Genomic DNA, 26571 nt, shown 5'->3' with positions numbered 1-26571 from the left:
AAGTCATAATGATTTGATGATGTCATAATCATTTGATGTCATAATCATTGGACGATGTCATAATCATTTTGTTGATGTCATAATCATTTGATGATGTCATAATCATTAGATGATGTCATAATCATTTTGTCGATTTCATAATCATTTGATGATGTCATAATCATTGGATGATGTCATAATCATTTTGTTGATGTCATAATCATTTGATGATGTCATAATCATTGGATGATGTCATAATCATTTTTTTATGTCATAATCATTTGATGATGTCATAATCATTAGATGATGTCATAATCATTTTGTTGATGTCATAATCATTTGATGATGTCATAATCATTTGATGTCATAATCATTGGATGATGTCATAATCATTTTGTTGATGTCATAATCATTTGATGATGTCATAATCATTAGATGATGTCATAATCATTTTGTTGATATCATAGTCATTTGATGATGTCATAAACATTAGATGATGTCATAATCATTTTGTTGATGTCATAATCATTTGATGATGTCATAATCATTTTGTTGATGTCATAATCATTTTGTTGATGTCATAATGTTTTGATGATGTCATAATCATTTGATGTCATAATCATTGGATGATGTCATAATCATTTTGTTGATGTCATAATCATTTGATGATGTCATAATCATTTGATGTCATAATCATTGGATAATGTCATAATCATTTTGTTGATGTCATAATCATTTGCTGATGTCATAATCATTAGATGATGTTATAATCATTTTGTTGATGTCATAGTCATTTGATGATGTCATAATCATTTGATGTCATATTCATTGCATGATGTCATAATCATTTTGTTGATGTCATAATCATTTGATGATGTCATAATCATTAGATGATGTCATAATCATTTTGTTGATGTCATAATCATTTGATGATGTCATAATCATTTGATGTCATAATCATTTGATGATGTCATAATCATTAGATGATGTCGTAATCATTAGATGATGTCATAATCATTTTGTTGATGTCATAATCATTTGATGATGTCATAATCATTTGATGTCATAATCATTGGATGATGTCATAATCATTTTGTTGATGTCATAATCATTTGATGATGTCATAATCATTAGATGATGTCATAATCATTTTGTTGATATCATAGTCATTTGATGATGTCATAATCATTAGATGATGTCATAATCATTTTGTTGATGTCATAATCATTTGATGATGTCATAATCATTTTGTTGATGTCATAATCATTTGATGATGTCATAATCATTTTGTTGATGTCATAATCATTTGATGATGTCATAATCATTTGATGTCATAATCATTGGATGATGTCATAATCATTTTGTTGATGTCATAATCATTTGATGATGTCATAATCATTAGATGATGTCAAAATCATTTTGTTGATGTCATAATCATTTGATGATGTCATAATCATTTGATGTCATAATCATTGGATGATGTCATAATCATTTTGTTGATGTCATAATCATTTGATGATGTCATAATCATTAGATGATGTCATAATCATTTTGTTGATATCATAGTCATTTGATGATGTAATAATCATTAGATGATGTCATAATCATTTTGTTGATGTCATAATCATTTGATGATGTCATAATCATTTTGTTGATGTCATAATCATTTTGTTGATGTCATAATGATTTGATGATGTCATAATCATTTGATGTCATAATCATTGGATGATGTCATAATCATTTGATGTCATAATCATTGGATAATGTCATAATCATTTTGTTGATGTCATAATCTTTACATGATGTCATAATTATTTTGTTGATGTCATAATCATTTTGTTGATGTCATAATCATTTGATTATGTCATAATCATTTGATGTCATAATCATTGGATGATGTCATAATCATTTTGTTGATGTCATAATCATTTGATGATGTCATAATCATTAGATGATGTCATAATCATTTTGTTGATGTCATAGTCATTTGATGATGTCATAATCATTTGATGTCATATTCATTGCATGATGTCATAATCATTTTGTTGATGTCATAATGATTTGATGATGTCATAATCATTTGATGTCATAATCATTGGATGATGTCATAATCATTTTGTTGATGTCATAATCATTTGATGATGTCATAATCATTAGATGATGTCATAATCATTTTATTGATGTCATAATCATTTGATGATGTCATAATCATTTGATGTCATAATCATTTTGTTGATGTCATAATCATTTTGTTGATGTCATAATGATTTGATGATGTCATAATCATTTGATGTCATAATCATTGGATGATGTCATAATCATTTTGTTGATGTCATAATCATTAGATGATGTCATAATCATTTTGTTGATGTCATAATCATTTCATGATGCCATAATCATTTTGTTGATGTCATAATCATTTGATGATGTCATAATAATTAGATGATGTCATAATCATTTTGTTGATGTCATAATCATTTGATGATGTCATAATCATTTGATGTCATAATCATTGGATGATGTCATAATCATTTTGTTGATGTCATAATCATTTGATGATGTCATAATCATTTGATGTCATAATCATTGGATGATGTCATAATCATTTGATGATGTCATAATCATTTTGTTGATGTCATAATCATTTGATGATGCCATAATCATTTTGTTGATGTCATAATCATTTGATGATGTCATAATCATTTGATGTCATAATCATTGGATGATGTCATAATCATTTTGTTGATGTCATAATCATTTGATGATGTCATAATCATTTGATGTCATAATCATTGGATGATGTCATAATAATTTGATAATGTCATAATCATTTTGTTGATGTCATAATCATTTGATGATGCCATAATCATTTTGTTGATGTCATAATCATTTGATGATGTCATAATCATTTTGTTGATGTCATAATCATTTTGTTGATGTCATAATGATTTGATGATGTCATAATCATTTGATGTCATAATCTTTGGATGATGTCATAATCATTTTGTTGATGTCATAATCATTTGATGTCATAATCATTGGATAATGTCATAATCATTTTGTTGATGTCATAATCATTCGATGATATCATAATCATTAGATGATGTCATAATCATTTTGTTGATGTCATAATCATTTGATGATGTCATAATCATTTTGTTGATGTCATAATCATTTTGATGATGTCATAATCATTTGATGATGTCATAATCATTTTGTTGATGTCATAATGATTTGATGATGTCATAATCCTTTGATGTCATAATCATTGGATGATGTCATAATCATTTTGTTGATGTCATGATCATTTGATGATGTCATAATCATTTGATGTCATAATCATTTTGTTGATGTCATAATCATTTGATAATGTCATAATCATTAGATAATGTCATAATCATTTTGTTGATGTTATAATCATTGGATGATGTCATAATCATTTGAAGATGTCATAATCATTTTGTTGATGTCATAATCATTGGATGATGTCATAATCACTGGATGATGTCATAATCTTTGGATGATGTCATAATCATTTTGTTGATGTCATAATCATTTGATGATGTCATAATCATTTGATGATGTCATAATCATTTTGTTGATGTCATAATCATTTGATGATGTCATAATCATTTTGTTGATGTCATAATCATTTGATGATGTCATAATCACTAGATGATGTCATAATCATTTTGTTGATGTCATAATCATTTGATGATGTCATAATCATTTTGTTGATGTCATAATCATTTGATGATGTTGATGATGATGTTTTGTTGATGTCATTTAATGTCATAATCATTGGATGATGTCATAATCATTTGATGATGTCATAATCATTTTGTTGATGTCATAATCATTTGATGTCATAATCATTTTGTTGATGTCATAATGATTTGATGATGTCATAATCATTTGATGTCATAATAATTGGATGATGTCATAATCATTTTGTTGATGTCATAATCATTTGATGATGTCATAATCATTTGATGACATAATCATTGGATGATGTCATAATCATTTTGTTGATGTCATAATCATTTGATGATGTCATAATCATTAGATGATTTCATAATCATTTTGTTGATGTCATAATCATTTGATGATATCATAATCATTGGATGATGTTATAATCATTTTGTTGATGTCATAATCATTTGATGATGTCATAATCATTAGATGATGTCATAATCATTTTGTTGATGTCATAATCATTTGATGATGTCATAATCATTTTGTTGATGTCATAATCATTTGATGATGTTGATGATGATGTTTTGTTGATGTCATTTAATGTCATAATCATTGGATGATGTCATAATCATTTGATGATGTCATAATCATTTTGTTGATGTCATAATCATTTGATGTCATAATCATTTTGTTGATGTCATAATGATTTGATGATGTCATAATCATTTGATGTCATAATCATTGGATGATGTCATAATCATTTTGTTGATGTCATAATCATTTGATGATGTCATAATCATTTGATGTCATAATCATTGGATGATGTCATAATCATTTTGTTGATGTCATAATCATTTGATGATGTCATAATCATTAGATGATGTCATAATCATTTTGTTGATGTCATAATCATTTGATGATGTCATAATCATTTTGTTGAAGTCATAATGATTTGATGATGTCATAATCATTTGATGTCATAATCATTGGACGATGTCATAATCATTTTGTTGATGTCATAATCATTTGATGATGTCATAATCATTAGATGATGTCATAATCATTTTGTCGATTTCATAATCATTTGATGATGTCATAATCATTGGATGATGTCATAATCATTTTGTTGATGTCATAATCATTTGATGATGTCATAATCATTGGATGATGTCATAATCATTTTTTTATGTCATAATCATTTGATGATGTCATAATCATTAGATGATGTCATAATCATTTTGTTGATGTCATAATCATTTGATGATGTCATAATCATTTGATGTCATAATCATTGGATGATGTCATAATCATTTTGTTGATGTCATAATCATTTGATGATGTCATAATCATTAGATGATGTCATAATCATTTTGTTGATATCATAGTCATTTGATGATGTCATAAACATTAGATGATGTCATAATCATTTTGTTGATGTCATAATCATTTGATGATGTCATAATCATTTTGTTGATGTCATAATCATTTTGTTGATGTCATAATGATTTGATGATGTCATAATCATTTGATGTCATAATCATTGGATGATGTCATAATCATTTTGTTGATGTCATAATCATTTGATGATGTCATAATCATTTGATGTCATAATCATTGGATAATGTCATAATCATTTTGTTGATGTCATAATCATTTGCTGATGTCATAATCATTAGATGATGTCATAATCATTTTGTTGATGTCATAGTCATTTGATGATGTCATAATCATTTGATGTCATATTCATTGCATGATGTCATAATCATTTTGTTGATGTCATAATCATTTGATGATGTCATAATCATTAGATGATGTCATAATCATTTTGTTGATGTCATAATCATTTGATGATGTCATAATCATTTGATGTCATAATCATTTGATGATGTCATAATCATTAGATGATGTCGTAATCATTAGATGATGTCATAATCATTTTGTTGATGTCATAATCATTTGATGATGCCATAATCATTTTGTTGATGTCATAATCATTTGATGATGTCATAATAATTAGATGATGTCATAATCATTTTGTTGATGTCATAATCATTTGATGATGTCATTATCATTTGATGTCATAATCATTGGATGATGTCATAATCATTTTGTTGATGTCATAATCATTTGATGATGCCATAATCATTTTGTTGATGTCATAATCATTTGATGATGTCATAATCATTAGATGATGTCATAATCATTAGGTGATGTCATAATCATTTTGTTGATGTCATAATCATTTGATGATGCCATAATCATTTTGTTGATGTCATAATCATTTGATGATGTCATAATCATTAGATGATGTCATAATCATTTTGTTGATGTCATAATCATTTGATGATGTCATAATCATTTGATGATGTCATAATCATTAGATGATGTCATAATGATTTTGTTGATGTCATAATCATTGGATGATGTCATAATCATTTTGTTGATGTCATAATCATTTTGTTGATGTCATAATCATTTGATGATGTCATAATCATTTGATGTCATAATCATTGGATGATGTCATAATCATTTTGTTGATGTCATAATCATTTGATGATGTCATAATCATTAGATGATGTCATAATCATTTTGTTGATGTCATAATCATTTGATGATGTCATAATCATTTGATGTCATAATCATTGGATGATGTCATAATCATTTTGTTGATGTCATAATCATTTGATGATGTCATAATCATTAGATGATGTCATAATCATTTTGTTGATATCATAGTCATTTGATGATGTCATAATCATTAGATGATGTCATAATCATTTTGTTGATGTCATAATCATTTGATGATGTCATAATCATTTTGTTGATGTCATAATCATTTTGTTGATGTCATAATGATTTGATGATGTCATAATCATTTGATGTCATAATCATTGGATGATGTCATAATCATTTTGTTGATGTCATAATCATTTGATGATGTCATAATCATTTGATGTCATAATCATTGGAGATGTCATAATCATTTTGTTGATGTCATAATCATTACATGATGTCATAATTATTTTGTTGATGTCATAATCATTTGTTGATGTCATAATCATTAGATGATGTCATAATCATTTTGTTGATGTCATAGTCATTTGATGATGTCATAATCATTTGATGTCATATTCATTGCATGATGTCATAATCATTTTGTTGATGTCATAATGATTTGATGATGTCATAATCATTTGATGTCATAATCATTGGATGATGTCATAATCATTTTGTTGATGTCATAATCATTTGATGATGGCATAATCATTAGATGATGTCATAATCATTTTGTTGATGTCATAATCATTTGATGTCATAATCATTGGATGATGTCATAATCATTTTGTTGATGTCATAATCATTTGATGATGTCATAATCATTTGATGTCATAATCATTGGATGATGTCAAAATCATTTGATGATGTCATAATCATTTTGTTGATGTCATAATCATTTGATGATGCCATAATTATTTTGTTGATGTCATAATCATTTAATGATGTCATAATCATTAGATGATGTCATAATCATTTTGTTGATGTCATAATCATTTGATGATGTCATAATCATTAGATGATGTCATAATGATTTTGTTGATGTCATAATCATTGGATGATGTCATAATCATTTTGTTGATGTCATAATCATTTGATGATGTCATAATCATTTGATGTCATAATCATTGGATGATGTCATAATCATTTTGTTGATGTCATAATCATTTGCTGATGTCATAATCATTAGATGATGTCATAATCATTTTGTTGATGTCATAATCATTTGATGATGTCATAATCATTTGATGTCATAATCATTGGATGATGTCATAATAATTTTGTTGATGTCATAATCATTTGATGATGTCATAATCATTAGATGATGTCATAATCATTGGATGATGTCATAATCATTTTGTTGATGTCATAATCATTGGATGATGTCATAATCATTTTGTTGATGTCATAATCATTTGATGATGTCATAATCATTTGATGTCATAATCATTTGATGATGTCATAATCATTTTGTTGATGTCATAATCATTTGATGATGTCATAATCATTAGATGATGTCATAATCATTTGATGTCATAATCATTGGATGATGTCATAATCATTTTGTTTATGTCATAATCATTTGATGATGTCATAATCATTTTGTTTATGTCATAATCATTTGATGATGTCATAATCATTAGATGATGTCATAATCATTTTGTTGATATCATAGTCATTTGATGATGTCATAATCATTAGATGATGTCATAATCATTTTGTTGATGTCATAATCATTTGATGATGTCATAATCATTTTGTTGATGTGATAATCATTTTGTTGATGTCATAATGATTTGATGATGTCATAATCATTTGATGTCATAATCTTTGGATGATGTCATAATCATTTTGTTGATGTCATAATCATTTGATGTCATAATTATTGGATAATGTCATAATCATTTTGTTGATGTCATAATCATTACATGATGTCATAATTATTTTGTTGATGTCATAATCATTTTGTTGATGTCATAATCATTTGATTATGTCATAATCATTTGATGTCATAATCATTGGATGATGTCATAATCATTTTGTTGATGTCATAATCATTTGATGATGTCATAATCATTATATGATGTCATTATCATTTTGTTGATGTCATAATGATTTGATGATGTCATAATCCTTTGATGTCATAATCATTGGATGATGTCATAATCATTTTGTTGATGTCATAATCATTTGATGATGTCATAATCATTTGATGTCATAATCATTGGATGATGTCATAATCATTTTGTTGATGTCATAATCATTTGATAATGTCATAATCGTTAGATAATGTCATAATCATTTTGTTGATGTCATAATCATTGGATGATGTCATAATCATTTGATGATGTCATAATCATTTTGTTGATGTCATAATCATTGGATGATGTCATAATCATTTGATGATGTCATAATCATTTTGTTGATGTCATAATCATTGGATGATGTCATAATCATTTGATGATGTCATAATCATTTTGTTGATGTCATAATCATTGGATGATGTCATAATCATTGGATGATGTCATAATCATTTTGTTGATGTCATAATCATTTGATGATGTCAAAATCATTTGATGTCATAATCATTTGATGATGTCATAATCATTTTGTTGATGTCATAATCATTTTGTTGATGTCATAATCATTTGATGATGTCATAATCATTTGATGTCATAATCATTGGATAATGTCATAATCATTTTGTTGATGTCATAATCATTTGCTGATGTCATAATCATTAGATGATGTTATAATCATTTTGTTGATGTCATAGTCATTTGATGATGTCATAATCATTTGATGTCATATTCATTGCATGATGTCATAATCATTTTGTTGATGTCATAATCATTTGATGATGTCATAATCATTAGATGATGTCATAATCATTTTGTTGATGTCATAATCATTTGATGATGTCATAATCATTTGATGTCATAATCATTTGATGATGTCATAATCATTAGATGATGTCGTAATCATTAGATGATGTCATAATCATTTTGTTGATGTCATAATCATTTGATGATGTCATAATCATTTGATGTCATAATCATTGGATGATGTCATAATCATTTTGTTGATGTCATAATCATTTGATGATGTCATAATCATTAGATGATGTCATAATCATTTTGTTGATATCATAGTCATTTGATGATGTCATAATCATTAGATGATGTCATAATCATTTTGTTGATGTCATAATCATTTGATGATGTCATAATCATTTTGTTGATGTCATAATCATTTGATGATGTCATAATCATTTTGTTGATGTCATAATCATTTGATGATGTCATAATCATTTGATGTCATAATCATTGGATGATGTCATAATCATTTTGTTGATGTCATAATCATTTGATGATGTCATAATCATTAGATGATGTCAAAATCATTTTGTTGATGTCATAATCATTTGATGATGTCATAATCATTTGATGTCATAATCATTGGATGATGTCATAATCATTTTGTTGATGTCATAATCATTTGATGATGTCATAATCATTAGATGATGTCATAATCATTTTGTTGATATCATAGTCATTTGATGATGTAATAATCATTAGATGATGTCATAATCATTTTGTTGATGTCATAATCATTTGATGATGTCATAATCATTTTGTTGATGTCATAATCATTTTGTTGATGTCATAATGATTTGATGATGTCATAATCATTTGATGTCATAATCATTGGATGATGTCATAATCATTTGATGTCATAATCATTGGATAATGTCATAATCATTTTGTTGATGTCATAATCTTTACATGATGTCATAATTATTTTGTTGATGTCATAATCATTTTGTTGATGTCATAATCATTTGATTATGTCATAATCATTTGATGTCATAATCATTGGATGATGTCATAATCATTTTGTTGATGTCATAATCATTTGATGATGTCATAATCATTATATGATGTCATTATCATTTTGTTGATGTCATAGTCATTTGATGATGTCATAATCATTTGATGTCATATTCATTGCATGATGTCATAATCATTTTGTTGATGTCATAATGATTTGATGATGTCATAATCATTTGATGTCATAATCATTGGATGATGTCATAATCATTTTGTTGATGTCATAATCATTTGATGATGTCATAATCATTAGATGATGTCATAATCATTTTATTGATGTCATAATCATTTGATGATGTCATAATCATTTGATGTCATAATCATTTTGTTGATGTCATAATCATTTTGTTGATGTCATAATGATTTGATGATGTCATAATCATTTGATGTCATAATCATTGGATGATGTCATAATCATTTTGTTGATGTCATAATCATTAGATGATGTCATAATCATTTTGTTGATGTCATAATCATTTCATGATGCCATAATCATTTTGTTGATGTCATAATCATTTGATGATGTCATAATAATTAGATGATGTCATAATCATTTTGTTGATGTCATAATCATTTGATGATGTCATAATCATTTGATGTCATAATCATTGGATGATGTCATAATCATTTTGTTGATGTCATAATCATTTGATGATGTCATAATCATTTGATGTCATAATCATTGGATGATGTCATAATCATTTGATGATGTCATAATCATTTTGTTGATGTCATAATCATTTGATGATGCCATAATCATTTTGTTGATGTCATAATCATTTGATGATGTCATAATCATTTGATGTCATAATCATTGGATGATGTCATAATCATTTTGTTGATGTCATAATCATTTGATGATGTCATAATCATTTGATGTCATAATCATTGGATGATGTCATAATAATTTGATAATGTCATAATCATTTTGTTGATGTCATAATCATTTGATGATGCCATAATCATTTTGTTGATGTCATAATCATTTGATGATGTCATAATCATTTTGTTGATGTCATAATCATTTTGTTGATGTCATAATGATTTGATGATGTCATAATCATTTGATGTCATAATCTTTGGATGATGTCATAATCATTTTGTTGATGTCATAATCATTTGATGTCATAATCATTGGATAATGTCATAATCATTTTGTTGATGTCATAATCATTCGATGATATCATAATCATTAGATGATGTCATAATCATTTTGTTGATGTCATAATCATTTGATGATGTCATAATCATTTTGTTGATGTCATAATCATTTTGATGATGTCATAATCATTTGATGATGTCATAATCATTTTGTTGATGTCATAATGATTTGATGATGTCATAATCCTTTGATGTCATAATCATTGGATGATGTCATAATCATTTTGTTGATGTCATGATCATTTGATGATGTCATAATCATTTGATGTCATAATCATTTTGTTGATGTCATAATCATTTGATAATGTCATAATCATTAGATAATGTCATAATCATTTTGTTGATGTTATAATCATTGGATGATGTCATAATCATTTGAAGATGTCATAATCATTTTGTTGATGTCATAATCATTGGATGATGTCATAATCACTGGATGATGTCATAATCTTTGGATGATGTCATAATCATTTTGTTGATGTCATAATCATTTGATGATGTCATAATCATTTGATGATGTCATAATCATTTTGTTGATGTCATAATCATTTGATGATGTCATAATCATTTTGTTGATGTCATAATCATTTGATGATGTCATAATCATTAGATGATGTCATAATCATTTTGTTGATGTCATAATCATTTGATGATGTCATAATCATTTTGTTGATGTCATAATCATTTGATGATGTTGATGATGATGTTTTGTTGATGTCATTTAATGTCATAATCATTGGATGATGTCATAATCATTTGATGATGTCATAATCATTTTGTTGATGTCATAATCATTTGATGTCATAATCATTTTGTTGATGTCATAATGATTTGATGATGTCATAATCATTTGATGTCATAATAATTGGATGATGTCATAATCATTTTGTTGATGTCATAATCATTTGATGATGTCATAATCATTTGATGACATAATCATTGGATGATGTCATAATCATTTTGTTGATGTCATAATCATTTGATGATGTCATAATCATTAGATGATTTCATAATCATTTTGTTGATGTCATAATCATTTGATGATATCATAATCATTGGATGATGTTATAATCATTTTGTTGATGTCATAATCATTTGATGATGTCATAATCATTAGATGATGTCATAATCATTTTGTTGATGTCATAATCATTTGATGATGTCATAATCATTTTGTTGATGTCATAATCATTTGATGATGTTGATGATGATGTTTTGTTGATGTCATTTAATGTCATAATCATTGGATGATGTCATAATCATTTGATGATGTCATAATCATTTTGTTGATGTCATAATCATTTGATGTCATAATCATTTTGTTGATGTCATAATGATTTGATGATGTCATAATCATTTGATGTCATAATCATTGGATGATGTCATAATCATTTTGTTGATGTCATAATCATTTGATGATGTCATAATCATTTGATGTCATAATCATTGGATGATGTCATAATCATTTTGTTGATGTCATAATCATTTGATGATGTCATAATCATTAGATGATGTCATAATCATTTTGTTGATGTCATAATCATTTGATGATGTCATAATCATTTTGTTGAAGTCATAATGATTTGATGATGTCATAATCATTTGATGTCATAATCATTGGACGATGTCATAATCATTTTGTTGATGTCATAATCATTTGATGATGTCATAATCATTAGATGATGTCATAATCATTTTGTCGATTTCATAATCATTTGATGATGTCATAATCATTGGATGATGTCATAATCATTTTGTTGATGTCATAATCATTTGATGATGTCATAATCATTGGATGATGTCATAATCATTTTTTTATGTCATAATCATTTGATGATGTCATAATCATTAGATGATGTCATAATCATTTTGTTGATGTCATAATCATTTGATGATGTCATAATCATTTGATGTCATAATCATTGGATGATGTCATAATCATTTTGTTGATGTCATAATCATTTGATGATGTCATAATCATTAGATGATGTCATAATCATTTTGTTGATATCATAGTCATTTGATGATGTCATAAACATTAGATGATGTCATAATCATTTTGTTGATGTCATAATCATTTGATGATGTCATAATCATTTTGTTGATGTCATAATCATTTTGTTGATGTCATAATGATTTGATGATGTCATAATCATTTGATGTCATAATCATTGGATGATGTCATAATCATTTTGTTGATGTCATAATCATTTGATGATGTCATAATCATTTGATGTCATAATCATTGGATAATGTCATAATCATTTTGTTGATGTCATAATCATTTGCTGATGTCATAATCATTAGATGATGTCATAATCATTTTGTTGATGTCATAGTCATTTGATGATGTCATAATCATTTGATGTCATATTCATTGCATGATGTCATAATCATTTTGTTGATGTCATAATCATTTGATGATGTCATAATCATTAGATGATGTCATAATCATTTTGTTGATGTCATAATCATTTGATGATGTCATAATCATTTGATGTCATAATCATTTGATGATGTCATAATCATTAGATGATGTCGTAATCATTAGATGATGTCATAATCATTTTGTTGATGTCATAATCATTTGATGATGCCATAATCATTTTGTTGATGTCATAATCATTTGATGATGTCATAATAATTAGATGATGTCATAATCATTTTGTTGATGTCATAATCATTTGATGATGTCATTATCATTTGATGTCATAATCATTGGATGATGTCATAATCATTTTGTTGATGTCATAATCATTTGATGATGCCATAATCATTTTGTTGATGTCATAATCATTTGATGATGTCATAATCATTAGATGATGTCATAATCATTAGGTGATGTCATAATCATTTTGTTGATGTCATAATCATTTGATGATGCCATAATCATTTTGTTGATGTCATAATCATTTGATGATGTCATAATCATTAGATGATGTCATAATCATTTTGTTGATGTCATAATCATTTGATGATGTCATAATCATTTGATGATGTCATAATCATTAGATGATGTCATAATGATTTTGTTGATGTCATAATCATTGGATGATGTCATAATCATTTTGTTGATGTCATAATCATTTTGTTGATGTCATAATCATTTGATGATGTCATAATCATTTGATGTCATAATCATTGGATGATGTCATAATCATTTTGTTGATGTCATAATCATTTGATGATGTCATAATCATTAGATGATGTCATAATCATTTTGTTGATGTCATAATCATTTGATGATGTCATAATCATTTGATGTCATAATCATTGGATGATGTCATAATCATTTTGTTGATGTCATAATCATTTGATGATGTCATAATCATTAGATGATGTCATAATCATTTTGTTGATATCATAGTCATTTGATGATGTCATAATCATTAGATGATGTCATAATCATTTTGTTGATGTCATAATCATTTGATGATGTCATAATCATTTTGTTGATGTCATAATCATTTTGTTGATGTCATAATGATTTGATGATGTCATAATCATTTGATGTCATAATCATTGGATGATGTCATAATCATTTTGTTGATGTCATAATCATTTGATGATGTCATAATCATTTGATGTCATAATCATTGGAGATGTCATAATCATTTTGTTGATGTCATAATCATTACATGATGTCATAATTATTTTGTTGATGTCATAATCATTTGTTGATGTCATAATCATTAGATGATGTCATAATCATTTTGTTGATGTCATAGTCATTTGATGATGTCATAATCATTTGATGTCATATTCATTGCATGATGTCATAATCATTTTGTTGATGTCATAATGATTTGATGATGTCATAATCATTTGATGTCATAATCATTGGATGATGTCATAATCATTTTGTTGATGTCATAATCATTTGATGATGGCATAATCATTAGATGATGTCATAATCATTTTGTTGATGTCATAATCATTTGATGTCATAATCATTGGATGATGTCATAATCATTTTGTTGATGTCATAATCATTTGATGATGTCATAATCATTTGATGTCATAATCATTGGATGATGTCAAAATCATTTGATGATGTCATAATCATTTTGTTGATGTCATAATCATTTGATGATGCCATAATTATTTTGTTGATGTCATAATCATTTAATGATGTCATAATCATTAGATGATGTCATAATCATTTTGTTGATGTCATAATCATTTGATGATGTCATAATCATTAGATGATGTCATAATGATTTTGTTGATGTCATAATCATTGGATGATGTCATAATCATTTTGTTGATGTCATAATCATTTGATGATGTCATAATCATTGGATGATGTCATAATCATTTTGTTGATGTCATAATCATTTGCTGATGTCATAATCATTAAATGATGTCATAATCATTTTGTTGATGTCATAATCATTTGATGATGTCATAATCATTTGATGTCATAATCATTGGATGATGTCATAATAATTTTGTTGATGTCATAATCATTTGATGATGTCATAATCATTAGATGATGTCATAATCATTGGATGATGTCATAATCATTTTGTTGATGTCATAATCATTGGATGATGTCATAATCATTTTGTTGATGTCATAATCATTTGATGATGTCATAATCATTTGATGTCATAATCATTTGATGATGTCATAATCATTTTGTTGATGTCATAATCATTTGATGATGTCATAATCATTAGATGATGTCATAATCATTTGATGTCATAATCATTGGATGATGTCATAATCATTTTGTTTATGTCATAATCATTTGATGATGTCATAATCATTTTGTTTATGTCATAATCATTTGATGATGTCATAATCATTAGATGATGTCATAATCATTTTGTTGATATCATAGTCATTTGATGATGTCATAATCATTAGATGATGTCATAATCATTTTGTTGATGTCATAATCATTTGATGATGTCATAATCATTTTGTTGATGTGATAATCATTTTGTTGATGTCATAATGATTTGATGATGTCATAATCATTTGATGTCATAATCTTTGGATGATGTCATAATCATTTTGTTGATGTCATAATCATTTGATGTCATAATTATTGGATAATGTCATAATCATTTTGTTGATGTCATAATCATTACATGATGTCATAATTATTTTGTTGATGTCATAATCATTTTGTTGATGTCATAATCATTTGATTATGTCATAATCATTTGATGTCATAATCATTGGATGATGTCATAATCATTTTGTTGATGTCATAATCATTTGATGATGTCATAATCATTATATGATGTCATTATCATTTTGTTGATGTCATAATGATTTGATGATGTCATAATCCTTTGATGTCATAATCATTGGATGATGTCATAATCATTTTGTTGATGTCATAATCATTTGATGATGTCATAATCATTTGATGTCATAATCATTGGATGATGTCATAATCATTTTGTTGATGTCATAATCATTTGATAATGTCATAATCGTTAGATAATGTCATAATCATTTTGTTGATGTCATAATCATTGGATGATGTCATAATCATTTGATGATGTCATAATCATTTTGTTGATGTCATAATCATTGGATGATGTCATAATCATTGGATGATGTCATAATCATTTTGTTGATGTCATAATCATTTGATGATGTCAAAATCATTTGATGTCATAATCATTTGATGATGTCATAATCATTTTGTTGATGTCATAATCATTTTGTTGATGTCATAATGATTTGATGATGTCATAATCATTGGATGATGTCATAATCATTGGATGATGTCATAATCATTTTGTTTATGTCATAATCATTTGATGATGTCATAATCATTTGATGTCATAATCATTGGATGATGTCATAATCATTTGATGATGTCATAATCATTTTGTTGATGTCATAATCATTTGATGTCATAATCATTTTGTTGATATCATAATGATTTGATGATGTCATAATCATTTGATGTCATAATCATTGGATGATGTCATAATCATTTTGTTGATGTCATAATCATTTGATGATGTCATAATCATTTGATGTCATAATCATTGGATGATGTCATAATCATTTTGTTGATGTCATAATCATTTGATGATGTCATAATCATTAGATGATGTCATAATCATTTTGTTGATGTCATAATCATTTGATGATGTCATAATCATTTGATGTCATAATCACTGGATGATGTCATAATCATTTTGTTGATGTCATAATCATTTGATGATGTCATAATCATTAGATGATGTCATAATCATTTTGTTGATGTCATAATCATTTGATGATGCCATAATCATTTTTTTGATGTCATAATGATTTGATGATGTCATAATCATTTGATGTCATAATCATTGGATGATGTCATAATCATTTTGTTGATGTCATATTCATTTGATGATGTCATAATCATTAGATGATGTCATAATCATTTTGTCGATGCCATAATCATTTGATGATGTCATAATCATTGGATGATGTCATAATCATTTTGTTGATGTCATAATCATTTGATGATGTCATAATCATTGGATGTTGTCATAATCATTTTGTTGATATCATAATCATTTTATGATATCATAATCATTAGATGATGTCATAATCATTTTGTTGATGTCATAATCATTTGATGATGTCATAATCATTTTGTTGATGTCAAAATCATTTGATGATGTCATAATCATTTGATGTCATAATCATTGGATGATGTCATAATCATTTTGTTGATGTCATAATCATTTGATGATGTCATAATCATTAGATGATGTCATAATCATTTTGATGATGTCATAATCATTTGATGATGTCATAATCAATTGATGTCATAATCATTGGATGATGTCATAATCATTTTGTTGATGTCATAATCATTTGATGATGTCATAATCATTAGATGATGTCATAATCATTTTGTTGATGTCATAGTCATTTGATGATGTCATAATCATTAGATGATGTCATAATCATTTTGTTGATGTCATAATCATTTGATGATGTCATAATCATTTTGTTGATGTCATAATGATTTGATGATGTCATAATCATTTGATGTCATAATCATTGGATGATGTCATAATCATTTTGTTGATGTCATAATCATTTGATGATGTCATAATCATTTGATGTCATAATCATTGGATGATGTCATAATCATTTTGTTGATGTCATAATCATTGGATGATGTCATAATCATTTTGTTGATGTCATAATCATTTGATGATGTCATAATCATTTGATGTCATAATCATTTGATGATGTCATAATCATTTTCTTGATGTCATAATCTTTTTGTTGATGTCATAATGATGTGATGATGTCATAATGATGTGATGATGTCATAATCATTGGATGATGTCATAATCATTTTGTTAATGTCATATTCATTTGATGATGTCATAATCATTGGATGTCATAATCATTGGATGATGTCATAATCATTTTGTTGATGTCATAATCATTTGATGATGTCATAAACATTTGATGTCATAATCATTGGATGATGTCATAATCTTTTGATGATGTCATAATCATTTTGTTGATGTCATAATCATTTGATGATGCCATAATCATTTTGTTGATGTCATAATCATTTGATGATGTCATAATCATTAGATGATGTCATAATCATTTTGTTGATGTCATAATCATTTGATGATGCCATAATCATTTTGTTGATGTCATAATCATTTGATGATGTCATAATCATTAGATGATGTCATAATCATTTTGTTGATGTCATAATCATTTGATGATGTCATAATCATTAGATGATGTCATAATGATTTTGTTGATGTCATAATCATTGGATGATGTCATAATCATTGGATGATGTCATAATCATTTTGTTGATGTCATAATCATTGGATGATGTCATAATCATTTTGTTGATGTCATAATCATTTGATGATGTCATAATCATTTGATGTCATAATCATTGGATGATGTCATAATCATTTAGTTGATGTCATAATCATTTGATGATGTCATAATCATTAGATGATGTCATAATCATTTTGTTGATGTCATAATCATTTGATGATGTCATAATCATTTGATGTCATAATCATTGGATGATGTCATAATCAATTTGTTGATGTCATAATCATTTGATGATGTCATAATCATTAGAAGATGTCATAATCATTTTGTTGATATCATAGTCATTTGATGATGTCATAATCATTAGCTGATGTCATAATCATTTTGTTGATGTCATAATCATTTGATGATGTCATAATCATTTTTTTGATGTCATAATCATTTTGTTGATGTCATAATGATTTGATGATGTCATAATCATTTGATGTCATAATCATTGGATGATGTCATAATCATTTTGTTGATGTCATAATCATTTGATGATGTCATAATCATTTGATGTCATAATCATTGGATAATGTCATAATCATTTTGTTGATGTCATAATCATTACATGATGTCATAATTCTTTTGTTGATGTCATAATCATTTTGTTGATGTCATAATCATTTGATTATGTCATAATCATTTGATGTCATAATCATTGGATGATGTCATAATCATTTTGTTGATGTCATAATCATTTGATGATGTCATAATCATTAGATGATGTCATAATCATTTTGTTGATGTCATAGTCATTTGATGATGTCATAATCATTTGATGTCATATTCATTGCATGATGTCATAATCATTTTGTTGATGTCATAATTATTTGATGATGTCATAGTCATTTGATGTCATAATCATTGGATGATGTCATAATCATTTTGTTGATGTCATAATCATTTGATGATGTCATAATCATTAGATGATGTCATAATCATTTTGTTGATGTCATAATCATTTGATGATGTCATAATCATTTGATGTCATAATCATTTGATGATGTCATAATCATTTGATGTCATAATCATTGGATGATGTCATAATCATTTTGTTGATGTCATAATCATTTGATGATGTCATAATCATTAGATGATGTCATAATCATTTTGTTGATGTCATAGTCATTTGATGATGTCATAATCATTTGATGTCATATTCATTGCATGATGTCATAATCATTTTGTTGATGTCATAATGATTTGATGATGTCATAATCATTTGATGTCATAATCATTGGATGATGTCATAATCATTTTGTTGATGTCATAATCATTTGATGATGTCATAATCATTAGATGATGTCATAATCATTTTGTTGATGTCATAATCATTTGATGATGTCATAATCATTTGATGTCATAATCATTTGATGATGTCATAATCATTTGATGTCATAATCATTTGATGTCATAATCATTTTGTTGATGTCATAATCATTTGATTATGTCATAATCATTTGATGCCATAATCATTGGATGATGTCATAATCATTTTGTTGATGTCATAATCATTTGATGATGTCGTAATCATTAGATGATGTCATAATCATTTGATGTCATAATCATTGGATGATGTCATAATCATTTTGTTGATGTCATAATCATTTGATGATGTCATAATCATTTGATGTCATAATCATTGGATGATGTCAAAATCATTTGATGATGTCATAATCATTTTGTTGATGTCATAATCATTTGATGATGCCATAATCATTTTGTTGATGTCATAATCATTTGATGATGTCATAATCATTAGATGATGTCATAATCATTTTGTTGATGTCATACTCATTTGATGATGTCATAATCATTAGATGATGTCATAATGATTTTGTTGATGTCATAATCATTGGATGATGTCATAATCATTGGATGATGTCATAATCATTTTGTTGATGTCATAATCAATGGATGATGTCATAATCATTTTGTTGATGTCATAATCATCTGATGATGTCATAATCATTTGATGTCATAATCATTGGATGATGTCATAATCATTTTGTTGATGTCATAATCATTTGATGATGTCATAATCATTAGATGATGTCATAATCATTTTGTTGATGTCATAATCATTTGATGATGTCATAATCATTTGATGTCATAATCATTGGATGATGTCAAAATCATTTGATGATGTCATAATCATTTTGTTGATGTCATAATCATTTGATGATGCCATAATCATTTTGTTGATGTCATAAGCATTTGATGATGTCATAATCATTAGATGATGTCATAATCATTTTGTTGATGTCATACTCATTTGATGATGTCATAATCATTAGATGATGTCATAATGATTTTGTTGATGTCATAATCATTGGATGATGTCATAATCACTGGATGATGTCATAATCATTTTGTTGATGTCATAATCAATGGATGATGTCATAATCATTTTGTTGATGTCATAATCATCTGATGATGTCATAATCATTTGATGTCATAATCATTGGATGATGTCATAATCATCTGATGATGTCATAATCATTTGATGTCATAATCATTGGATGATGTCATAATCATTTTGTTGATGTCATAATCATTAGATGATGTCATAATCATTTTGTTGATGTCATAATCATTTGATGATGTCATAATCATTTGATGATGTCATAATCATTAGATGATGTCATAATCATTTTGTTGATATCATAGTCATTTGATGATGTCATAATCATTAGATGATGTCATAATCATTTTGTTGATGTCATAATCATTTGATGATGTCATAATCATTTTGTTGATGTCATAATCATTTGATGATGTCATAATTATTTGATGTCATAATCATTGGATGATGTCATAATCATTTTGTTGATGTCATAATCATTTGATGATGTCATAATCATTAGATGATGTCATAATCATTTTGTTGATGTCATAATCATTTGATGATGTCATAATCATTTGATGTCATAATCATTTTATGATGTCATAATCATTTTGTTGATGTCATAATCATTTGATGATGTCATAATCATTAGATGATGTCATAATCATTTTGTTGATATCATAGTCATTTGATGATGTAATAATCATTAGATGATGTCATAATCATTTTGTTGATGTCATAATCATTTGATGATGTCATAATCATTTTGTTGATGTCATAATCATTTTCTTGATGTCATAATGATTTGATGATGTCATAATCATTTGATGTCATAATCATTGGATGATGTCATAATCATTTTGTTGATGTCATAATCATTTGATGATGTCATAATCATTTGATGTCATAATCATTGGATAATGTCATAATCATTTTGTTGATGTCATAATCATTACATGATGTCATAATCATTTTGTTGATGTCATAATCATTTTGTTGATGTCATAATCATTTGATTATGTCATAATCATTTGATGTCATAATCATTGGATGATGTCATAATCATTTTGTTGATGTCATAATCATTTGATGATGTCATAATCATTAGATGATGTCATAATCATTTTGTTGATGTCATAGTCATTTGATGATGTCATAATCATTTGATGTCATATTCATTGCATGATGTCATAATCATTTTGTTGATGTCATAATGATTTGATGATGTCATAATCATTAGATGATGTCATAATCATTTTGTTGATGTCATAATCATTTGATGATGTCATAATCATTTGATGTCATAATCATTGGATGATGTCATAATCATTTTGTTGATGTCATAATCATTGGATGATGTCATAATCATTTTGTTGATGTCATAATCATTTGATGATGTCATAATCATTTTGTTGATGTCATAATCATTTTGTTGATGTCATAATGATTTGATGATGTCATAATCATTTGATGTCATAATCATTGGATGATGTCATAATCATTTTGTTGATGTCATAATCATTTGATGATGTCATAATCATTAGATGATGTCATAATCATTTTGTTGATGTCATAATCATTTGATGATGCCATAATCATTTTGTTGATGTCATAATCATTTTATGATGTCATAATCATTAGATGATGTCATAATCATTTTGTTGATGTCATAATCATTTGATGATGTCATAATCATTTGATGTCATAATCATTGGATGATGTCATAATCATTTTGTTGATGTCATAATCATTTGATGATGTCATAATCATTTGATGTCATAATCATAGGATGATGTCATAATCATTTGATGATGTCATAATCATTTTGTTGATGTCATAATCATTTGATGATGCCATAATCATTTTGTTGATGTCATAATCATTTGATGATGTCATAATCATTTGATGTCATAATCATTGGATGATGTCATAATCATTTTGTTGATGTCATAATCATTTGATGATGTCATAATCATTTGATGTCATAATCATTGGATGATGTCATAATCATTTGATGATGTCATAATCATTTTGTTGATGTCATAATCATTTGATGATGCCATAATCATTTTGTTGATGTCATAATCATTTGATGATGTCATAATCATTAGATGATGTCATAATCATTAGATGATGTCATAATCATTTTGTTGATGTCATAAACATTTGATGATGTCATAATCATTTTGTTGATGTCATAATCATTTGATGATGTCATAATCATTAGATGATGTCATAATCATTTTGTTGATGTCATAGTCATTTGATGATGTCATAATCATTTGATGTCATATTCATTGCATGATGTCATAATCATTTTGTTGATGTCATAATGATTTGATGATGTCATAATCATTAGATGATGTCATAATCATTTTGTTGATGTCATAATCATTTGATGATGTCATAATCATTTGATGTCATAATCATTGGATGATGTCATAATCATTTTGTTGATGTCATAATCATTGGATGATGTCATAATCATTTTGTTGATGTCATAATCATTTGATGATGTCATAATCATTTTGTTGATGTCATAATCATTTTGTTGATGTCATAATGATTTGATGATGTCATAATCATTAGATGATGTCATAATCATTTTGTTGATGTCATAATCATTTGATGATGTCATAATCATTTGATGTCATAATCATTGGATGATGTCATAATCATTTTGTTGATGTCATAATCATTGGATGATGTCATAATCATTTTGTTGATGTCATAATCATTTGATGATGTCATAATCATTTTGTTGATGTCATAATCATTTTGTTGATGTCATAATGATTTGATGATGTCATAATCATTTGATGTCATAATCATTGGATGATGTCATAATCATTTTGTTGATGTCATAATCATTTGATGATGTCATAATCATTAGATGATGTCATAATCATTTTGTTGATGTCATAATCATTTGATGATGCCATAATCATTTTGTTGATGTCATAATCATTTTATGATGTCATAATCATTAGATGATGTCATAATCATTTTGTTGATGTCATAATCATTTGATGATGTCATAATCATTTGATGTCATAATCATTGGATGATGTCATAATCATTTTGTTGATGTCATAATCATTTGATGATGTCATAATCATTTGATGTCATAATCATAGGATGATGTCATAATCATTTGATGATGTCATAATCATTTTGTTGATGTCATAATCATTTGATGATGCCATAATCATTTTGTTGATGTCATAATCATTTGATGATGTCATAATCATTTGATGTCATAATCATTGGATGATGTCATAATCATTTTGTTGATGTCATAATCATTTGATGATGTCATAATCATTTGATGTCATAATCATTGGATGATGTCATAATCATTTGATGATGTCATAATCATTTTGTTGATGTCATAATCATTTGATGATGCCATAATCATTTTGTTGATGTCATAATCATTTGATGATGTCATAATCATTAGATGATGTCATAATCATTAGATGATGTCATAATCATTTTGTTGATGTCATAAACATTTGATGATGCCATAATCATTTTGTTGATGTCATAATCATTTGATGATGTCATAATCATTAGATGATGTCATAATCATTTTGTTGATGTCATAATCATTTGATGATGTCATAATCATTAGATGATGTCATAATCATTTTGTTGATGTCATAATCATTGGATGATGTCATAATCATTTTGCTGATGTCATAATCATTTGATGATGTCATAATCATTTGATGTCATAATCATTGGATGATGTCATAATCATTTTGTTGATGTCATAATCATTTGATGATGTCATAATCATTAGATGATGTCATAATCATTTTGTTGATGTCATAGTCATTTGATGATGTCATAATCATTAGATGATGTCATAATCATTTTGTTGATGTCATAATCATTTGATGATGTCATAATCATTTTGTTGATGTCATAATGATTTGATGATGTCATAATCATTTGATGTCATAATCATTGGATGATGTCATAATCATTTTGTTGATGTCATAATCATTTGATGATGTCATAATCATTTGATGTCATAATCATTGGATGATGTCATAATCATTTTGTTGATGTCATAATCATTGGATGATGTCATAATCATTTTGTTGATGTCATAATCATTTGATGATGTCATAATCATTTGATGATGTCATAATCATTTGATGTCATAATCATTTGATGATGTCATAATCATTTTCTTGATGTCATAATCTTTTTGTTGATGTGATGATGTCATAATCATTGGATGATGTCATAATCATTGGATGATGTCATAATCATTTTGTTGATGTCATAATCATTTGATGATGTCATAATCATTGGATGTCATAATCATTGGATGATGTCATAATCATTTTGTTGATGTCATAATCATTTGATGATGTCATAATCATTTGATGTCATAATCATTGGATGATGTCATAATCTTTTGATGATGTCATAATCATTTTGTTGATGTCATAATCATTTGATGATGCCATAATCATTTTGTTGATGTCATAATCATTTGATGATGTCATAATCATTAGATGATGTCATAATCATTTTGTTGATGTCATAATCATTTGATGATGCCATAATCATTTTGTTGATGTCATAATCATTTGATGATGTCATAATCATTAGATGATGTCATAATCATTTGATGTCATAATCATTGGATAATGTCATAATCATTTTGTTGATGTCATAATCATTTGATGATGTCATAATCATTTTGTTGATGTCATAATCATTTTGTTGATGTCATAATTATTTGATGATGTCATAATCATTGGATGATGTCATAATCATTGGATGATGTCATAATCATTTTGTTGATGTCATAATCATTTGATGATGTCATAATCATTTGATGTCATACTCATTGGATGATGTCATAATCATTTGATGATGTCATAATCATTTTGATGATGTCATAATCATTGGATGATGTCATAATCATTTTGTTGATGTCATTATCATTTGATGATGTCATAATCATTAGATGATGTCATAATCATTTTGTTGATGTCATAATCATTTGATGTCATAATCATTGGATGATGTCATATTCATTTGATGATGTCATAATCATTAGATGATGTCATAATCATTTTGTTGATGTCA

This window comes from Dendrobates tinctorius, unplaced genomic scaffold (assembly GCF_039654945.1).
Source record: "Dendrobates tinctorius isolate UK_male_01 unplaced genomic scaffold, ASM3965494v1 ptg000019l, whole genome shotgun sequence".
In the NCBI taxonomy this organism is placed as follows: domain Eukaryota; kingdom Metazoa; phylum Chordata; class Amphibia; order Anura; family Dendrobatidae; genus Dendrobates; species Dendrobates tinctorius.
This window is presented reverse-complemented; position numbering follows the sequence as displayed.